At 40.7% G+C, this 15,043-nt stretch overlaps 1 long non-coding RNA gene and 1 pseudogene across 1 annotated transcript; both read left to right on the plus strand.

Moving 5' to 3' along the window:
- The first annotated feature begins 1,374 nt into the window (after positions 1 to 1,374).
- LOC114559146 (uncharacterized) lies at positions 1,375 to 5,816 on the plus strand. Its single transcript, XR_003693018.1, has 3 exons — positions 1,375 to 1,438; positions 4,743 to 4,805; positions 5,794 to 5,816. It is a non-coding gene; the product is annotated as an uncharacterized LOC114559146 (long non-coding RNA).
- Positions 5,817 to 5,834: 18 nt separating this feature from the next.
- LOC114555365 (uncharacterized) lies at positions 5,835 to 8,703 on the plus strand (annotated as a pseudogene).
- Positions 8,704 to 15,043: the final 6,340 nt, after the last annotated feature.

Here is a 15,043-nt window from a genome sequence, read left to right on the forward strand (position 1 = left end):
GCAAAAGGACATTGCTGCAAGATATACAAACAGAAAAAGCACTGGAATAATAATAACAAAAACAAAGCAATCTTCTAATCTGCCCGGTCTTCTGCATTTGGCCACATGTTCTCATCCACATCACACCTGATATCTTCATTGGCAAGGCATCGTGGGAAGAATCGTTTGCCATGCCTTATCCACCCCTGGCAGTGTTCAGCTGTGATGTCTTGGCATGCAGCATCCATTGCATCCAGGAGGGACATTTGGTCAAGTGGACGATGGTCAAAAACTTTCCATCTCCAAGCTGAGAAAAACTCCTCAATGGGGTTGAGGAAAGGGGAGTAAGGGGCAAGGAAATGGGACATCATCCTTGGATGGGCGTCAAACCAGGCTGTGACGGCCCGGGAATGGTGGAATGCCACATTGTCCCATATGATCACATATATTGGCAAGTGGTCTCCCACCTGTCCCTTTTCTACCTCTGGCACCAGTCTTTCGTGCAGGTCTTCTAAAAACAGGAGAAGGCGGGCTGTGTTGTAGGGGCCAATCTTACATTTATGCAGGAGTGCACCGTTGTTGGAGATTGCGGCGCACATGTTAATGTTGGCTCCTCTCTGGCCCGGCACGGTAACTGTGGCCCTTTTGCCAATTATGTTTCTCCCACGGCGACGCCTTTTTGCCAAGTTGAAGCCAGCCTCGTCAACATAGATAATTTCATGTGGGACTTGATTGGCCTCCAACTCCACGACTCTCTGAAAGTAATTAGACACAGTGTATGTAAATGTGTGCTGTACTGTATATCTACTGTATGTCCTAATGTACTCCAGGTTTATAGAGTAGTTTACTGCAAAACACACTGTGTATAGTACAGTAATGACTGTATTGCATAACCTTACCTGGACGTATTGGTGACGGAGTTCTTTGATGCGCTCACTGTTCCTTTCAAAAGGAACTTTGTATAGTTGTTTCATTCGGACTCTGTGTTTAGCTAGAGTCCGAGAAATGGATGTTATGCTGATTGCTGCAATGTTCCCAAAGACAAGGTTGTCCTCTACAACTCTGGACTGAATGTCCTTCAGTTTTATTTCATTGTCAGCAATCACCATGTTGACAATAGCACGTTCCTGTTCTTCATTCAGGAGCTTTCCTCTGCCCCCTGAGGGAGGTAGACGTTGAATCCTTAGAGGGACAAAATACACACTGTTAGTTATTACAGTGATTTCACAATATTTAACAGTATTATTTCACAATAAAATATTGTATTCAGACTTTTACTGTGAAATAAATGTAAGACTGTATGTTCTCTATCACAGTACAGCATCTTATTGTGAAATTTGAATTGCACTTGAAACGCACTGCATTGTGGGGCAATTTCGTCAGAAGCCAAACTCACTGGATTCTGGATTTTGTCACAGACGTCAAAGACGATCAGGAGAGATACACGACCAGATACGAGGTACGTCAAGTTGAAGGCAAAAAGTCAAGAAGTAAAAGAAGGCAATAGAGTTATATGTTAGATTGTAATTCACGGTGCTTTTAATAGGTATTCTGAAGAATTCTTTGCTTTTTGGTTTAACTTTTGCTAACGTTAGTGGATTGACTTTCATGCTGGTTAGCTAGCTAGCTATCAGACTCTGTCACCACATTTTCAGGCTCAGTCATATATTTATTTATTAAGCTGACACTTTTATCCAGGACGACATACTGACAGTCCCCCTGGACTTGAGCAACGGAGGGCTATATATATAGCTAGCTTACTAGCTAGCTAGCTAGCTAGCTATAACGTTAGCTAGCTAGCTACAACGTTAGCTAGTTAGCAGACCTCCACCGTTCTCAGACTCCCTCATTGTGGTGAAATAGCAGGTTGCCCCTTGTCCGTTCAGTGTACTTGTAACGTTAAATATAATTTTACTTCGGATACCAGTCCCTTTTTCTCGTTTTATCAGACATTATCTACTTATCTACCAAAATCCTCGCTTTTCCCTCCGTTTTTTTCTGCCGTTATTTTTTTTTTTTTTTTCGCTTTTTTTTTTTTTTTTTCGCTCAGCATGTTTCATACTCCTGCTAGCCAGTTCATTTAAATCCTTTCCCCCGCCATTTTGTGAACAATGTTTCACTGTAAATTTAGTTTGTGTGAGCATGTGTCTGAGACTGTTAGTCAGTTTATTCACCACACAAAGCTGCACAGTAACACTCCCAATTATCCGTATCAGTGTGGTGTTCCTGACTGTACTTGTATGTACAGCAAAGTGATTGTTTAAAAACTCATATGTATAGAGACCACAAAGCTACAGGATCTTCCCAGTGGCATTTCAAGCCAACTGGCACACTCTTAAAGTGTGTGTCTCAGCCCTGTGCATTCAAGTGTGGCACTATAACTTCCCTTGTAAAGCATTTGAAGGCACATTTACAAGAAGGGTTGGAAATCAAATGCCCATTTAGAGGCTGCAACTGCAGCTTTACAATTGCTTCCAGTTTTGCCTCACATGTTTCCAGGAAGCATACAAGTGGAGGTGTAGAGGATCTAGATGATTCGGTACTAGAAAAGTCTGTTCCCACAGAGCCTTTGGGTCAGCCTGAGCCTGGTCAGTCATGTTCAGACATTTCAGAGGAACAACATGAGCTAGAAGTGCCATTTGCTGTGGATGATGCCCTCTTTTTACACAACCTTACACTTCTTTACTTGAAATTACAAGCTAAGCTATTGTTACCAGCGAGTACCATTCAAACAATAATTGACGACTTCCAAAATGCCCATGAAATTGGTCTCTTACATTCACTTAACATTCTGAGTAAAACATTAAAGGTACATGGAATTCCTGAGGCCACAATAAGCAACATAATTGAAGAACTAAACAAAGGGGATCTACTCAGGCTTTATAACAGGGGTGCTCTGAGCACAGATGTAAAGAGGAAGGAGGCTTTTAAAACGGGTTTCAACTACGTTGATCCTGTGCCTTTATTTTTGGGAAATGATGAAAACGACAAAGAGTGCTTTGCCCAGTATGTACCTATAAGGGAAACATTGGCTGCACTTTTCAAAAGTGAGTCTTTTCAAGAGCAGTACGCTTTGACACGTTTGCAACCCAGTGCTGATAATGTCTATCATGATGTTAGGGATGGAGAAGGAATTCAGAGTAATCGATTGTTGACAGCTGAGCCTTCATCGGTTGGTTTAATACTATACCAAGATGCATTTGAGGTTGTGAACCCTCTTGGTTCAGGGAAAAAGAAACACAAAGTGTTAGCTGTTTACTCAACCCTGACTGACATTTTGCCGCACAATAGATCCACTATTGATCAAACGCAACTTGTCCTACTATGTAGGGAGCAGGACTTTAAATACTTTGGGATGAACAAAGTTTTTGAGTCATTGTTGAAGGACCTCAAAGTCCTGGAAGAGAGTGGTATTGTGATCGGTGATGGCAGCGTTGTCAGAGGCTCTTTGGTTGCGTTGGCAGGAGACAATTTAGGATCACATTCTGTTGGGGGCTTTGTGGAAAATTTCAGTAGGGCTAAGCATTTCTGTCGCTACTGTGACATAGACAGATTTACATTTATGAATGAACCACAGTTGTGTGGTACCACAAGAACAGTACAGTCCTACCAAAGTCATATACAAGATTTAAAGACTACTGGTACAGACTCTGTATGTGGTATCAAGTCTGACTCACCTTTTAACCAGCTTGCTCATTTTCATGTCTGCCATCCTGGCCTCCCACCATGCCTAGGTCATGACTTGTTTGAGGGTGTTGTGTCATATGACCTTGCTTTGTTCATTGGTCATTTAGTTAAGGAGAAGCATTTCACTTACTTGCAGTTAAATCGGTGTAAGAATCAGTTCAAATATCAAGGAAATGATGGCAGAGACAAACCGGCAGACCTCTCTCCTGGCAGTGAGAGATTAAGTGGGCATGCAGTTCAAAACTGGAGCTTTCTTAGATTGCTACCTATCTTGGTGGGTGACAGGATTAAAGATGCTTGTGACAATGAGGTATGGCAGCTCATATTGCAACTGAGAGAGATAGTGGAACTTGTCTGTGCACCAACCATTACAGCTGGCCAAGTAGGATATCTAAAAGTCATCATCGAACAGTACATCTACTTCAGAAAAAGGTTATTCCCTGATCATTCCCTGAAGCCCAAACACCATTATTTGTGCCATTATCCAGAGCTTATCATACACTTTGGCCCACTTATCCGCCTGTGGACTCTAAGGTTTGAGAGCAAACACACATATTTCAAGCAGTGTGCCAGAAAATTACACAACTTCAAAAATCTTTGCAGAACGCTGGCAGAGAGACATCAACTTCTGCAAGCCTACTTGAGTTCAGGAAACCTGTTCCCTCCAGCTATAAAAGTAGAAAGGGGTACAGAGTTTTATGTAAACGATTACAATGACATGATCAGGGCATCTGTAGCCAGTTTTAACTTTGAGTCAGAGTCATCAGTGGCTTGTAACAGTGTCACAGTGAAAGGCACTGTGTACAGAAAAGGCATGTTCGTTTTACTTGGGAACAGTGATGAAGAACTTTACTTTGGAAAAATTAACTTGGTCATTGTTCACCATGACTCTGTTTATTTTGTGACAAAGAAACATACTTTTGTTAAGTTGAGAGACGTGGGCATCTACTGTGAACTAGGAGTAGCCAAAGAGGATTATGTTTGCATCAAGCATGAGGATTTGCTTGACTACTATCCTCTTCCAGCTTACAAAGTATTTGACCTGTTACTAATTGCTCTCCACCATTCTTTTCCAGAGGCACTTTAAACAGGCAGGTGACAAGAGCAGACCGGACGGTTGTGACTAGTGAAGGTGGAAGGTAAGGAAGCTTTTAGGTGAAAATAATTTGGCGAGGCGATTGGTGGTGTTTTTGAAACCACGTAATATATCATCAATTTGGCAAACTACGTGTGAAAGTTTGCCACTGCCTTGATACCCCAAGGAGCAACAATGCTGCATTCTATTCTGTTTTAGCCTAATTCTATAATTTATCTAAACCTGTGTTGCTGTGTGTCTAGGTTACTCAGAAATCTAAGTTACTAAATCACATTTGAAACTAATGTTGCATAATAAAAACTTCAATACACCATGACAGCATGAATTGATCAAAATCAGCGTTACCTCTTCTCTACCATCTCCGTGCCTGTACTGAGTGTTTTTGAATACATTTTTCTAAGAATAGCCTGTTTTAAAACTTAACCTACTGGACTTGGTTATGAGTAGCATAGGCTGTGGCGGCATATTGGTCAAACTTTACTTATTCAAAGGAAATTGATAGCCTGTTGCCACATAGCAGTAAAAGACTGTATTTCTTGCTGCTGTTTGTTCAAACCAACTGAACACATATACATTCAAACAACATTATAGCCTAGTTCTAATTTGTTTATTTAATTTTCAGTCCCATCATGCAATATGCATGTCTATTCTGTCTCTGCTGTTCTATAATTGTTGTAAGCTTTGTTCGGCTGTTTGAAGTTCATAGGTGCTGTCATTTCTGCTGACCACCAGACCAAACTTTTAATAAACAATTACTATGCAAGTAGATTTGCTTCACTATCCAGCCAAATGCAAACAAATGGTAATTGATAAGACCCTGTTGATTCTTCTTGGGGCTCCGCCTTTTTATTATCGTGATGCAAAAACAATGGTGTCTCTACTCTGGTCAAATTCACTTATTTTGTAGTCATGAATGAAATTCAGATAGAATTCAGACCGTTCAAGAGAAAATCAACATTAAAATCAATATTTGCCAGGAGTATGAATAATTTTGTTACTAACTGTATGTTTGTCATTCTATGGTCTTGTAGGTAATGGATCGCCAAGCCATAAAAAAGCGGTCTCATCAGTTTTACCGGGCCTCCCTGTTGAAACCCTGAATTCCTTGCTGGATGGGTTTGAAGAGCTTGGTGTGGAAAGCAGGGCAGACCTTGTTTTGGTAAAAGAGAAGGATCTGGAGAAATACCTCAGACCAATCCAGTGTCGAAAATTGCTAAGTGTTTTTATGAATGAAGGTAAATCCATATTTTTATGCCATAGATTGAACAAACCCAAAACACTAAGTTTAAATATTAAGTATTTTTAGAATTCTTATCTTCACCTAAACATTAGAGATGCTAATGGACAGTTGGTCTATAAGAGCAGAATGGTACAAGTCGTACCATTTTTAATAATTTTTTCTCTGCAACCTGTGAAGTTTGTTTGTTTCAGTATACTTTATCTACCTCTTATCTATTCACAATTTCTTGTCCTCTGACTTGTAGGACTTCCGGTGCTTGAAATAGAATGTGTTTCAGTAGCCTCTCCACCCTGCCCAAGTAGTCCATGTCAGGCGTCATTGGGTTCCCAAAGCTCTCTGAACGCTTTATCTTCACCCAAACTACCTGGCAGGTCATGGTACACAGACTTCCATGTCAAGTGGGACCAGATGCCAGCAGCAATCCGAACAGCAGTGGACAATCAAACAAGACCATCACCAGGGGACAGACAAGCTATGGTGAAGGCAGTGGTGGACCAGATGCTTCAGCATGATCAGAACCCAACCAGAGCAACATGTCACAGCATTGTCCGCGGCATTGTAAGGGATTATCCCAAAAGTTTTGCTGATGTTGGTAGAAACGGAGACATTCTTGGAGATGGCTGTCACTCTCTTCTTCAGCAGATTAAAACGAGAGTGGAATATAAAAATAGAAACAATACTCTTGCACAGCGACGCAGAAAGAAAAGGCCCACAACTACGGTGGCTGAGGAAACCGGAGTGATGGCAAGAGGCCCTGTGGATCGGTACGGATGTGTGAGGTGGTGTCCTGCAGAACTTCCTGCTGGTGAGACCGAGGCAACCTTAGATGAAATGAAAAGGCAGCTGCACAACATCTACTCAGAGGAAGGGATGGGCGGGGCAGGGAGAGCTGAAGCTTTGATTGAGAAGACATACGTCATCCAGCGGCGGTACCTCAACAGTTTGCCTGCACCTGCCATTTCAGACATTAAGGAAGAATGGCCTTTTCTTTTCTCTCAGAGAGGCCTTTACTCCCACTTTAGTCTGCTGACAGATATCCCCATCCTTATTAAGTTGCAAGAGGCCCTAAAAAACAGAGGCAGTACACTTATTCGGTTCTGCCAGGAACTCAAACGCCATCCAGAGATTGAGGACGTCCTGAATAATTTCGAGCCAGAGGCTTCAGACAAGGCTGCATGTATCCTCCTGCTCCTGTTGGCGTACTTTAAGGAGCCCAAGAGTGCCATTAATGCTTGAGACTGATGTAAGTTGTGTATAAAATATTTTTAAAAAGCAGTCTGTGTTTACACTAGATAGTATACATAACATTCTCTCTGATTACCCTCTGTCAGGAGACCAGTGAACTGTCTTTTATGTATTTGAATCTGCTACCATAAATATGTTACAGTTAAGGTTTATTTTACAGCCGTGTGCCACAGCCGCTGATGTGCAGAGAACAGTGATGCTACCGAGCACCCCCTGCTTGATTATCCAAGGTACTATTTATATCTGGACTTCATATTCATATTTTCTAGCACAATGTTTCCTTTAGGATTTTTTTTTTTTAATTACTGTAGTAGTTGTATACAGTCAGTGGCTTTAGAGATTTTCAGAATTATCCCGCATTCAAGGGGTGGGGTAGCAAAGCATGTTCTGTAGCTTGAGCTGTTTGAGAGACTAAATCAGTAGATGATCTTGTTAGATCAGTAACAAGTGGGTTCACAGTTTAAAGGCAGTGTTGCTAGATATCAAAATCAGAAACATTCTTCTCTTGTTCATTCAACATTCCACTTCTATATCTGTTCATTTTAGGTGACCTGATGAAGCCAAAGACTTGGATGCTATCCACTGAAGGACAAGTGGTGATGGGGCCAGACAACCGCTTCATCAATGGGATAGCAGCCGTTTTTGCAAGCTATTACAACTTTAATCTGCAGTATCCTGAGGACGGCTCATGTACTCTGGAGTTTATTCAAAGGTATTGAAACACTCAAATGTACATTACACACACACACACACACACACTTATATACACACGCCTACAACAACACGGTAAGGGTCTGGATGCGCGCACCCCAAGGGGGTAAGCTTCGCCTCAGAACTCGAACCTCCTATGGCGCCATTTTGATGCTACAAAACGATCACGTCCCGTTAGCATTCCATTGACTCAAATTCATATAGCAATAATATAAATAATAGTAATAAATGGCAATTTATTTTGACATGGACGTATTCCCACTGCAACACGCTATAAAGTATTTTTTTGCTAATGTAAATAATGGTCTTTCACAAAACTTCGATTAACGTAATTTTTCTCCCAAATGAAAGTTTTAACCCATTATCAGCCATAAATAGACCCACGGTTGTTTTTACTCTGGAGCATTCCTTCTAACTGTAAAATATAATGAGCAATATAACATGCAATACTGAAAGTTGTTGTCTTGTCATATTGTTTACAGGTGCTTCTTGGGTATTAACCCTGAGGTGGGCTCCAAATCGAAGAAGAAACAGTTGGGAGGCATCAACCCACATGTGAGCACACTCATGAGAAAACTTGTGGACTTTGAATGGATGTCGATGTAGATATAAAGGATTAAAGTATAGGGACACCTGGCCATTACACCAACAGGGACTTTAACATTCAGGGGCATTGCATTCTAAAGACATGCATTACATTACTGATGGCAAGCTCTATATATCTCTCTCTCTCTATGTATATATATCTCTGTCTCTATATCTCTCTCTCTATATATATATATATATATATATATATATATATAATCTCTTTCTCTATATCTCTCTCTATATATGTATGTGTGTATATATCTCTCTCTCTATGTATGTATATATATCTCTTTCTCTATCTCTCTCTCTATGTATATATATCTCTCTCTTTCTCTATCTCCTATGTATGTATGTGTATATATATATATCTCTATATCTCTCTATGTATATATCTCTCTCTGTGTATCTCTCTTTCTCTGTGTATCTCTTTCTTTCTCTCTCTCTCTCTCTCTCTCTGTATCTCTCTCTCTCTCTGTGTCTCTCTCTCTCTCTCTCTCCCTCTGTATCTCTCTCTCTCTGTGTATCTCTTTCTCTCTCTCTCTCTCCATTTGTATCTCTCTCTCTCCATTTGTATCTATCTCTTTCTTTCTCTCTCTCTCTGTTTGTTTCTCTCTTTCTTTCTCTCTCCGTGTGTCTCTCTCTCTCTCTCTCTCTCTCTCTCTCTCTCTCTCTCTCTGGGAACAATTTGGTTTTGAAGAATTCTACAATCAGCAATACCACAAGCCAAGCAAACAGCCCGTTCCAAACACATTTTCAGCACTGCACTAGTTTAATCAATGTTATTAAAGTCCTTGTTAGTGTAATGGTCTGGTGTCCCAACAGTTTTGTAAAAAAAGTGTATGAGACACTTTCTCTCTCACACACACACACACACACACACACACACACACTCTATCTGAGCTTTTATTTGTGTTTCTGTTGATTGGAAGATGGTTGTAGTATTGTTGTTTATCCCTTGTGTTGACTTCGGGTCAAATTGACCCATTTTCAATTTATTTTTTATATCAGAAAATATGGGACGTAGAAATAAGCGCTGAAATTGTGTTGAAAAAATTTAACAATTTAAAATGCTGGAAAAAGCAAAAACAAACTGTGGGGGAAAAAAAGCCTTTTTTTCCTTCAAGGTTGACAGAAAGACAACACAAGGGTTATGATAATGTTTAAATGTACCAATGCATTCCTGTGAGGTGAACTATGTCATTATCACATTGGCCAATGTCTTTTTCTGTACTTGGACCCACATAGACAGCAAGATGGTTGTAGTATTGTTGTTGTTGTTGTTGAAGATAATCTTTAAATGTATAAATGTTTTGTAGTTTTATTCATTAAAAAGTTAAACTGGTATTTGCTTTGTTTTTATTTTTAACATGTTGGTATAGGTCTGGTAAAATCACATCAAATTTACAGTGTTCACTGTAAATACACAGCAAATTGCTGGCTACTGAGTTGCATTACTTTTACAGTAAAAATTAAAAATATACAGGATATTATTGTGATTATATACAGCAAGATACCTTAAAATAATGTAATTCACAGCAAATTGCTGGCTACTGAGTTGCATTACTTTTACAGTAAAAATGATAATATACAGGATATTATTGTGATTATATACAGCAACATAACGTAATTTCACAGCTAAATGCTGCTTTATTACAGTAAATAGGTGTGCCCGACTGCTGTGAAGTTACAGTATAGAGCTGTGGATTTATTGTAATTTACTGTAAAATAGTACCGATAAATTACTGTGAAATTACTGTGGAAGTAATGCAACTAGTAGCCAGCAATTTGCTGTGAATTTACAGTGAAAAATTTTACAGTGCAGTTACATTTTAGAGACCGGAGGCATACACTCTAATACTGTAAATGGTAAAATTACTGTATTTACACTTTGCTGTAGGAAAGGCAATATCCTACCTGTTGGTTTCTCTGAAAATACGGACAATGGATGCCACTGTGTCCCGGCTGAGATTTGGCTGTACTCGTTCACCAGCCTCTCTGTATGATAGCCCGTGGTTTATGACATGGTCAATGATAGTAGCTCTTATTTGATCAGTTACCCTAGCTCTGGTCCTTCTTTGAGCGCCACCACGCATTCTAACTCCTCTCCCTCTACCTTGCCCCCACTCCTCTCCCTCTACCTTGCCCCACTCCTCTCCCTTGTCCTTAACCCACTCCTTGTCATTGCACCACTCCTCTCCCTTGTCCTTGCCCCACCCATTCCTAGATGGGAATCAGCTGTGATTTATACATTTGCATAACTTCAATCAGCTGTTTCTCATTAGCAATGGAATAAGATACAGGGAATATATTTGTGTTTCAATTCACAATAAAAACAGCTGTTTACCTTGACTTTAGCCTGTAAGGTTAGGTTTAGAACATGGTGTTATCTGTTCTGACATACAGTGTGAAAGCATTTGTAAATTTGACTGTAATATTACATTGTTTTGGTCTTGGTTGAGCTTGTGTGTAAAAGAAGTTCAAGCATTTTAAATTTGTGTTAACTGTATGCATTTTGTGTCAAAACAACAAGAAATGTGTTAATTGTATAGCCTACACAGACTGATGTTGTGTTAACTGTGTTAAGAGTTTAGGAAAGTTGTTAAAAGTATTGAAAAAAGTGTCATAGCGATCGTGAAAAAGGTAAACAAGTTACATAATGCTGCTTTAATAGGCTGAACAAAGTAAATAATACTATTTATAAATAATTCATATTTGAACTATATTAACTTCATACATTTAGTTTCAAATGTGTTTTACTTGAATTAGTTATAGTGGACTACATAGGATGTAGTGTGTGTGTGTGTGTGTGTGTGTGTGTGTGTGTGCGTGCGTGGGTCTTTGTCTGCTGCTGTTTGAGCTGGTGCTGGCAGGCCTGTGGGAAAGGATTAGACTTTCACGCCTTTTCCTCCACACTGAAGCCCCATCAAAGACATTCCTTGCATAACAAATCAATGAGTACTGTCTCTCTCTCTCTCTCTCACACACACACACACACACACACACACACACACACACACACATGCACACACAAATACTCCTGTTAATCATTAGCCAGATAATAACTTTTGGACCTGTTCTCTCCTTGACTGTAGGAAGGAGGAAATTAGCAGAATTTACATGTTGAAACATTTATAGCAGTGTACTTTAAAATGAACATGAAATCATCCCCAGATATAGTACTGTATGTGTGCCAGTGCTCTTCTCTTTCTATACAGACTCCTATACCCAAACTCAAGTTAATGTTTCTGCTATATAAATTTTTTCAGCAGCGGCCCACCACTGCTATATAATTGCCACCACTGCTTCAGAATTTTATGAAATAACACAAAGCCACAATTACACGACTCTGCAGAGCCGTCTGCTCCACAGAAGTCAAGCTTACGCTCATCTGCTTTCTCCCCCCTTTGAGGGGGAGCAACTGGAACAGTAACAGGAAGTCATCACTTGCTAACTAATGACAACCAAATAAACAACAGCACGAGTACAGCATTTTCTCCTCAGGCAGAGTGACAAAAAGCCTCGACGGCTGATTTACCATGGAAACAGCGCTCACACAGGTCCTGGAATATGACAGCTATAGTAGCTTGGAAAATAGTGTTATGGGCACTGAATTTAATTAATTTACTGTTAATCAGACCCCAGAAGGTGTCCTTCTGCCTCACTTCCCGCTGCAGGAAATATATTCCCCAGACACGCTGTATTCACTAACTGTTTAAAATGTTTTCCAGGTTAGTGGGGATGCATACTGCTCAAAACTAACATGAAAAAATGTAGTAATATTCCCTACTTCCGGTATGCTCTGCGAGTGGTGAGACGCATGTGGGAGCCGCTCTGTGAACTCAACTTTTAAAATATATTTTTAGTAAAGCCTACTGTTTACTATTCGATTCTTATTGTCTCTTATTGACAATTAACGACCTCTGCATGTACCAAATGCCACGAAAGGGACCTAAATCCGACTCAGAGCAGACAACTGAAGCTAACGCTAGCGACCCCAACGGTAAGCTAGCTACGGCCACTGAAACCCCGGGTCTGTCCATGGGGACTGAGCTCACGCCCGCCTTGATCGAGAAGTTGCTAACTACGACCATTAGGAAGGAAATTTCCACAATTGGGGACTGAGTTTCTTTCAGAACTTCGTGAGTCACATTCTGCTCTGGTGGGCACTATCGAGGACCACGGAACCAGAATTGTGGCTATGGAGTCAGCCCTTACCGACATGACCTGCAGCCTCCAAAATGTTGAGAAGCGGTGCGCTGCTTTAGCCACAGAAAATCAACTCCTCCGGGAGAAGACTGACGACCTTGAAAACTGTGCACGGAGAGTGAACCTCCGGGTTACAGGCATCCCCGAGGGTGTCGAACAGGGAAGACCCTCTGATTTTATGTCATCCTTTTTCACCATCCTGTTTGGAGAAGGAAAACTGTCTCGCACTCCGGCAATTGAACGTGCGTATCACTCCTTCAACCCAAAGTCCGGTCCTGGACGTCCCCCTCAGGCTGTGATAGTCCGCTTCCACCATTACCGAATGCCCTCCCAGATTTTCAGTCATATTACTGGGCTGCCAATATTCACAACCTCCTTTACTGGCCACACTGTCATTTTGGTCTGAGCGACTGGGTTCCCACGTGGGTACAATTAGAAGAAGCCTCCTGCAAACCATTATCTCTAACAGCCCTACTTTACTCCCCACTAGCTTCAATTCCTAAACGTCTAAACTACAGTCCAGCACTCAATCAGTCTTTACATATTTGGAGACAATTCAGATCACATTTTGGGTTCCAGAGTTTCCTGTTTTCCTTCAGCCTTTCCCCCATCGTTGAATAATAGAGTCTTTAAACTCTGGTTCAAAAAGGGAATAAAAACATTTAAAGACTTGTATGTAGACAAGACGTTTGCCTATGTCACCCAGCTGTCCTTAAAGTTTAGCCTCCCAAGGTCGCACCTTTTTAGATACTTTCAGATTAGAGATTTTATTAGGAAGATTTCTCCTCAGTTTCCAAATCTTCCTCCCCCAACACAGCTCGACACCACCCTTGATGTTAACATCAATGACAAGGGTGCTGTATCTAGACAAAATTGGGAGGTCGATCTGGACTGTAGATTTACTCATGAGGAATGGAGACAAGTTCTAAAAAGGATCCATTCCTCCTCCATATGCAGCCGTCATAGTCTTATCCAATTCAAATTCATTCATCGCATATATTGGACTAAAGTTAGGTTAGCAAAGATCAAACCAGAGATGGACCCTGCATGTGATAGGTGCAGGCAGGCCCCAGCTTCTCTGCTCCACATGTTCTGGCTTTGTCCAAGTTTGACAGGCTACTGGAAATTGATTTTTAATTCTATGTCAGTTGCACTGGGCTCGATAATTAACCATTGCCCACTTGTTGCACTTTTTGGTCTCTCCCCAAAAACTGCAAATTTGTCATAATGGTACACTCGGCTTCTGTACATTACAGTTTTTTTCTGATGGCTTAGGCACATTTTTTGTAACTATTGGCTATTTTTGCAAAACTCTACACACAAATATGAAAACCTTTCACCAAATCAGCAAAACAATGTAGTTCTCTTGCAAAAGTTAATAAACGTTGAATCTTAAATCTTCAAACCTTCATAAAAATTGTATTTTCGTATCAAACAGTTAACACAAGCCATCACATTAATAAGCACACAATGCGCCAACTACACACTGATGGCATGAATAAAGAACACATCTGGCTTTTGCTTTCTCTGTGCACAAGGTAGGCTATGTCAGTTTGACGTCATACTTTTGTCATAGTTCTGTAAACATACAGGGATCCAAACTTCAAGTATTGGTCTTTATTTACACACATCAAAACAAACACAAGTGTTTTTTTCCAAGTCAAAACCCAAAATAGTAATTTCACTGAGAAGAAAAAAGAAAATCAGTCTACATCATGTCGTCTCTCTGGGTCCGGCCACAAAATTTCGTCTACATCAAATGCAATGTCTCCTAGTCCAAGGCACCGGGGAAAATATCTTCTGGAATGCCGTATCCAGTCCTGACATTATGCCTGGTCAATATCCCCACATGGCTCCTCCATTGCCTGTAAAAGGGCTGGTGGGGATACCTGACATAGACCTTCCAGCGCCAGGCAGAGAAGTACTCTTCAATTGGATTCAAGAATGGAGAGTATGCGGGGAGGTTGAGTACAGTGAAGAGCCAAAGAAGACCAAAGCAGCCCTATGTAAACTAACATTGTCCCATATGATGACGTATCTGGTTTGCTCTGGTCTATGAACATTAGTGAGCATGTCAAGTAAGGTGTCCAGGAATGTAATGATGTGTCCAGGATTTCATGATGGTGAACAATGGTGAATGATCCATTGTACTCCACACGGACAGCTCACCTGTGCTTAGGCTGACTGTTTTCACATGCAATAGTGTGCCAGACAGTTGGCAAAATAGTGTAAATAGGCTGACTGTTTTCACATGCGATAGTGTGCCAGACAGTTGGCAAAATAGTGTAAAT

This window comes from Perca flavescens, chromosome 1 (genome assembly GCF_004354835.1).
Source record: "Perca flavescens isolate YP-PL-M2 chromosome 1, PFLA_1.0, whole genome shotgun sequence".
Taxonomy (NCBI): Eukaryota; Metazoa; Chordata; class Actinopteri; order Perciformes; family Percidae; genus Perca; species Perca flavescens.